Source organism: Ochotona princeps, chromosome 18 (assembly GCF_030435755.1).
Source record: "Ochotona princeps isolate mOchPri1 chromosome 18, mOchPri1.hap1, whole genome shotgun sequence".
Lineage (NCBI taxonomy): Eukaryota > Metazoa > Chordata > Mammalia > Lagomorpha > Ochotonidae > Ochotona > Ochotona princeps.
The window spans coordinates 48,733,549-48,740,476 of record NC_080849.1 but is presented as its reverse complement, the minus strand read 5'-3'; positions in this window follow the sequence as shown (position 1 = coordinate 48,740,476).

Sequence of the window (6,928 nt, the reverse complement as noted above, 5' to 3'; positions counted from 1 at the left end):
GGCTCTGCATGCTGAATCCACCCAGGGCAACAACTGGCTCTAGCAGAGGATTCTGTACTGCACCCCAGTGCCAGTAGAAGCTGGGAATATTATCCAAGGGCAAACTCCCCTGTTTTCAGGATATTTCAATGATGTTTCTTAAACAGTGAACAAATCCAAGGAAAACAACAATCACCACCAAAAAAGTGAAAATAGGCTTATATAAGCACCATCTTACAGAGGACACCTTAGAAAGTCAGGAAGGAGTTGGGACAGAAGCCAGTGACACAGCTGGCTGGAGACTAGCACATCTGGGTGCTGGAGAATTCTGATATGAAAAGTTTTATTGTTGAACTCTTCCAGGGCCAGCAATGTGGTGCACCAAGTTACGCTACCACTTGTGACACAGAAGCAGCATACTGAATCATAGCTTCAAGTGCTGGATGTTCTGCTTCCTAGACAGCTCCCTGTTAAGGTGCTTGGGAAAGCAGCAGAAGATGGTCCCAGACCCTAGCCACTTCCTCCCACCAGAAATCCTGGCTAGAGTTTCTAGTTCCTGGTGGTGACGCCCTAACCCACTCACCGCAGCCATTTGGGATGTGAATCCGTGGATGGAAGATGTCGCTATCTCTCCCTCTCTTTCCTACTCACCCTTTGCTTTTTGAAAAAATTCAGCTTTGAGAAAAGAAAAAAAAAAAGAAATCATTGCATGATGCTTGATATCGGAAGAACGCTGCTTCTGAACAATTTAACAAATAATTCTAAGACATTCTCTACTAATGTACAGGATGTGATCTTGCGCTGAACAGCACAGGCCTGTTACATGGTCACGGGCTGGTGTTTTTGCACTGTGGAAGTTGCTAAGGCTCACAAGGCAACAAGAGACATAACCAAGGTCTTCAAAGCAATTGTATTCTTGTTAGAAGTAAGCACTAACAATATGTTATGAGCGTTGCAAGAGGGAAAGTCTAGAGATGTGGGCTGAACTGTAAGGCACTCATGCTTAGACATCCCCAAAGAGGGGACATTGAATGACTTTAGAGAAAAGCCCTAAAGGAGTAAGAAGGAATTTGGTGGATAAATGGTTAGAGCCTTGTGAAGACTGAGGATCAAAAAAGCCTTTGAGAATTTTCAAGAAGTGAAAGACCTTCACTGTGCTTGTCTTAAAGATTTATCCATTCTTTTATTCACAGAAATGAGGAAATAGATCTGTCCCTCCCACCCCCCGCCCCACACTCATTTTGACTTATGCATGCACCAGTAGGAACAGAGCCCAGCCTGGCTTTCCCCTGATCCAGCTCACATGAGGCCAACAGGTGCTATAGCCCTGCCTGGCCTGGTCTGATCCCATCCCAGCTCACGCTCACCAGTGGGACTGTCGGTCCAGCAAGGCAGCCCCCACAGCTCCCCTACTGGGTTCGCCTCCTCCCCACTTGGGTCTCTCACGTGCTGGTCGGATGCTGTGGCCCAGTCCGGCATGGTGTGCCTCACCTCTGCATTTGCCAGTGGGTGCTGTAGCCTGGCTGACCCCGGCCCACCCCCAATTCCAGCTCACGCTGGTGGGGTCTATAGCCTAGCCTAGCCCAGCCAGCCCCAAGTCCTGGCCCTTATGTTAACTGGCTTGTGTTGCAGTCCAACCTGGCCTGACCCACACTCCATTCTGATGCGCAGATTTGCCAGCAGGTGATGTGAACTGGCCCAGCCTGGTGCACCCGACTTGCACCAAAATATGTCAGTGAGTACCATATTCTGGCCTGGTTTGGGCTGCTCCCTATCATGGTTCTAGTGTTCACCTGCAGGGACTGTGTCCCGATGGAGGAGTTCTCCAGGTTCCTCCATCAGGATCTCTCCCTGTGCCAGCTCTTGCGTCCATCGGTGGGTCCATGGGCCAGCCCTACTTAGTCTATCTCCTTTCCTAGCAGAACAGTGAGCTTTCCTGACTGGCCTTCATCCATTCTGTTTTCTACTGTTGGATATTATAGCCTAGCCAAGCCTGGTCCACACCCAGACACAGTTCACACATGGCTCAGCAGGGGCAGGGACCTAGCCCAGGCTGTCCTACACCTACCCGGGTTCTCACAAGCACTAGTGGGTGTTGGAGTCTAGCCCAGTCCAGCACATCCCCAGATCCAGCCCACACTTACGCTGAGGAACACTGCAGCCATGTCCAGACCAGATAACAGCCCCCAATTCTGGCCCTCACACTCACCAGTGGGAACCCCAATCTAGCCAGGGTGTCCCCTTAGTTCCCCAAGTAGGCCTGTTGCCAGCCACAGATCTTACACATGCCAGTGGTTGCTCTGACCCAGTTTGGCATAATCCCTCACCTGTATTGGCATTTGCTGTAGCCTCGACTGACCTGGCTTGCTCCCAGCTCCAACTTTCACTGACAGATGCTGAAACCTGGCCCTGCTCAGTCTGCTCCCATCCCTGGCTCATGCAAACCAGTCGGTATAAAAGCCTAACTCGGCATGTCCTGTGCTCCAGCCTGATTTCTGTTCTTGCTGGTTGAGCTAAGGTTTGCCTGGCCCTGCCCGGTCCACCCCTTTCACAAACCAACCCACACATTAGCCAATACTTGGAGCTACCTTGCTCAGCCTACCTGATCCCCAGGCCTGGAACATGTGCTCACCAGTGGAGATATGATCTATTAGGGGAATTTCCCTAGTTCCCCCTCTTGGTCCACTCCCAGACCCAGATCTCACACATGCCAACAGGTGATTTGCCCTTGCCTGACATAGCCTACCCCTCCATGTTGGCCTTGTATGAGCTGGTGAATGTTGCTGCCCAGCCTGCCCCCACCCTGTTTTAGGATGCATATGCGGGCACTGCAGTCTGGACCTCCCAGCCTATTCTGTACCCGTGAGTGCTGTCTGGTTCCATGGTCACATTATCTCAGCCCATCCCTACCCCAACTCTCAATCTTTTTTTTTTTTCTTAATATTTATTTATTTATATTGCAAAGTCAGATATACAGAGAAGAGGAAAGACAGAGAGGAAGATCTTCCGTCAGATGATTTAATCCCCACGCAGCCACAATGGCTGGAGCTGCACCAATCTGAAAGCCAGAGTGTCAAAGCTCGGGGCCATCCTCAACTGCTTTCCCAGGACACAAGCAGGGAACTGGATGGGAAAGCGGGGTTGTCAGGATTAGAACCAGCACCCATATGGGATCCCAGCACGTGCAAGGAGAGGACTTTAGGTGCTGGGCTACTGTGCTGGGCCCCCACCCCAACTCTTGAGCTAATCAGCGGGACTTGTATTCTCACAGGGTTTGGCCCACATATCCCACAATCTACCCCTGGACCTGGTTCGCCCAGGTGCTGATTAGTGCCATGGCTCTGCTTAATGTGACCGGTCCCATTCTGACATTCAGTCAGGTACTAGGATCTAGCCCTGCCAGACAAGTCCCCCGCCCTAGCTTTTATGTGGACTGGCGTGTGGTGGTCAGCAATGTTCCATGCCAATAAGCCCTACCAGCACCCATGTGTGCTGGTAAATCAGTCTGACCTATACAGATCTTCCAGTCTCTCCGGTCCAAACCACCAGGTTCAATCTCCTCACTTACCTGCAAGTACAGTGGTCCTACCATTGGGAACCCCTCAGGATTCATTCCTCACCTACATGTACAGTGGCCTTATCCATGGATGTCCTTAGGCAGTAATTCCACACTCCCAAGACCCCAAGCACTGAGCCCGACCTGGCTCAGGTCTCCCCAGCAGCCGCCACACTGCTGGGAGGTCTATACGCCCAAGCTCCAAGGTCAAATTCCTACAGCTTTTATCTTTTTTTGTGCTCTTTCTTGTCCTGCTTTTGGAACCTCCTGGTCCTAGATGAGTTTGGAAGGTTTCCTCTCTTTCAACTGTTCAGACAAGTTTGAGTAGACTTTGTGTTAGCTCTTGCTCCTTAAAAGTTGGGTGGAATTCATCAGTGAAGTCATCTGGTCCTGGGCTTCTCTTTGTGGGAAACTCGACTGTTGGCTCAAGCCCATGATCAGCTCATTCAGATTTTCTGTGTCTTCATGGTTCAGTTGTGGCATGTTACATGTGTCCAGAAAGTATCCATTACTTCTGGTGCCAGTCCCAGGTTTCTAGGCAGTGTCTTGGCACTCACCTAACTTTTCTTCCTCCCCAGAGGACAACTACTCAGTTCATATTATGCTGTCTAGGATGGGGGCGGAATGGAGCAAACAGTCCTACAACCACCTACACAATGCCAGATCACACTTGGGAAGACCACAGCATGGAGTAGGGCCAAGGCCCAGTTCGCCATGTTCTGCCTGCTGCTGAGAGCAACTTGTGGTCTCAGACTTATGTAACCAACTACAAGTGACACCGACCAGGATTGAAATTCAATGGACTGGGGACAGTGGCCTCTGGGACTGGGACAGGCACCATTTAGTGATGGTGCTCACTTTGGGGTGCCACTCCCCCGTGGCTGGAGCTGTGCTTGTTGTTGTGTGCCTATGGTTGGAGGCGGGATGGTGAAGGCAGTCCTGTGGGTGCTTAAGCCGACACTCAGATGAGTCGCGCCTGAGTCCCACAACCCCAGAACCCTGTGCAGTCTTGCAGATGCATGCTCATCTGTGCCCCAGGGTGCAGGTCTCCATCTGATGCTCACGCAGGTCTAGAGCTTTGAGCGCTGGACGGAGGGTGGCGTCTGCTTGGTGCTGGGTCTTGCTACAGCGGCTGGTGCTGGCATTCAGGCCCTTAGCTCACTTTCCCACCCTCCCAGGGGTTGAAGTTTTACTCCTTGTTGTCTGCCCCAGGTTAGGAGAAGAGATGGTGCAGTTGGGTGCCTGACCACGTAGGCTGGCACTAAGATGGACTCCACCAAAGTGCCACTGTCATCAGGCCCTGTACAGACTCGGGGTGTTTGCTAGGCCTGCAGGATGCCAACAGTGATACAGGTTTTGGGTCAGTCAACTGGCAGATGGAAGATATTCTCTGTCTTTCAAATTCATAAAATGAATAAAATCAAATTTAAAAGTAAAGTTCATGGTCCCAAAAGCCAGGCCTAATGCAGGCCAAAATTAGGAGCCCAGAAAGCCATCCGAGGCAGGAATCCAAGCATTTGGGCCATCTCCTGCTATTTCCCAGGTGCGTGAACAGGGAGCCGAGTCGGAAGCTGAGCAGCTGGGACTTGAACTGGAGCTCTGATGTGGAGTGCTGACACCGCAGCTCAGCCCTCTGCACCGCAGTGCTGCCCTTCGCACTGACAGGGCTGGATTCAATCCACCATTTGGATAGTTACCTTCTATTTAGGCTTGCTTTTAAAAGACACTAAAGGCAGTACTTGTGATTTCCAGCAAAAGGAAATGACAGTAAGAACACAGCAAGAGCCACCTTCTGGCTGACCACTGAATAGGAAGAAAATAGGGAACACATTGCCATCAACTTAAGCCACAGGCTAGTGAAACCATTTCCCAGGCAGCTCAGCAGACAAGGGCGGGCATGTGTGGAGTCCCAGTGGTTGTGTGCTGGTCACTGCAGGTGGGTGCAGCCCCTTCAGAAGCACCTGACCACCTGACACCACAACAAAGGGAGGTGACAAGGAAGTGGCTCTTTGTGGGACAGACGCCAGCTAGCCCCTACTGTCAAGGAGCAGAGGGACAAGCAGAGCGAGAGCTGTTTAGAATATTCTGGGGCACTGAGGCCAGGTCCCGTGGAAGCCAAGGGAGAGAAATGAGTATGATTTGTGGTACCACACTCCATAAGCTGCTGCTCTCAGGGGATCTTAATTTACATTTAAAAAAATTATTCCATCCTCTTTGCATGACTGACTGAAGATTCATTTTACATTTGGTCCCTACTTTTCAGAGTTTGTATGAGAATCAAATAAGACACTGACCCAAGGCAATGAGGTATAAAAATGTAAAATACTACCTGTAGCTGTTTCTGGAAGAAATTTCCCTTTAAAAATCAAGAAATTAAATGAATTTATCTCACCGTAATCTGTCAGATCTGATTGGCAAAATGGATACTGAACAACCAAAGCTCTAAAAAACTGTGCAGCTTTGTGGTGCAGCCCAGCATTGTGGTGTAGTGGATAAATCTGCTTCCTGTGTTCCATATGGGCGCTAGTTCATGTCCCAGCTGCTCCACTTCTGATCCAACTCCCTGCTGATAACTTGGGACTGTGGAGGAAGGTCCAGGCATTTGGCCTCCTGCAACCAAGTGGGAAACCAGATGAAGCTCCTGGCCTCTGACTTTGGCCTGGCTCAGCTGCTGTGGCCATGTTGGGAGTGAAAATCTCTCTTTGTATATTATCTCTTTTCTGTAACTCTGGCTTTCATGTAAATGAATCTAAATAAATAATGTAGAAAAATACTATATTAACTCAAAATCCGACTTCCAGTTTCATAAAACCATACTCATTGAAGAGAAAAAAAAATAAGCAGCCCAGATGTATACTGGAGAACTCTGGAACAACAATCAATCAAACTCAAGAACTATTAAACTATTCTAAGACTTCTTACAAAACCCTTGCCTTTACCCCCAGGCTCTTATACTTCACAAGAATGACACTAGTGTTGGTACTACAGCTAACGGGCATGGATGCAGACCTCTTCCTTACGCTTACAAAGCTGATCAGGGTTTCTTCCTTGAACTCTTTGAGGATCTTTCCCCTGAGGCTACTCCATATTCCCAGTACTCTGTCGGTCCAATAGACACAGGCAGGCGAGGGATTGCAAAGAGGGTTCCCTTAAAGGAAACTAGCTTGAGTGGCTAGACTACTACAGCAACAATGCTAAGTAAGGTACAGGAATTAGCTCCTACTCCCACAGCAGTGAAGAGGGAAGTGTTGTTAACTGCGGAGTAGGGGTGCTCAGCTGAGAGGACAGAGCTTGGTGGGGCTGTGGGTGGACTGCCCGGCAGCCAGGATGAGGATGAGCCCTGCACCTGACAGGTGTGGTGAGGGTGGAGCTTGGGCTCCTATGGGAGGCTAG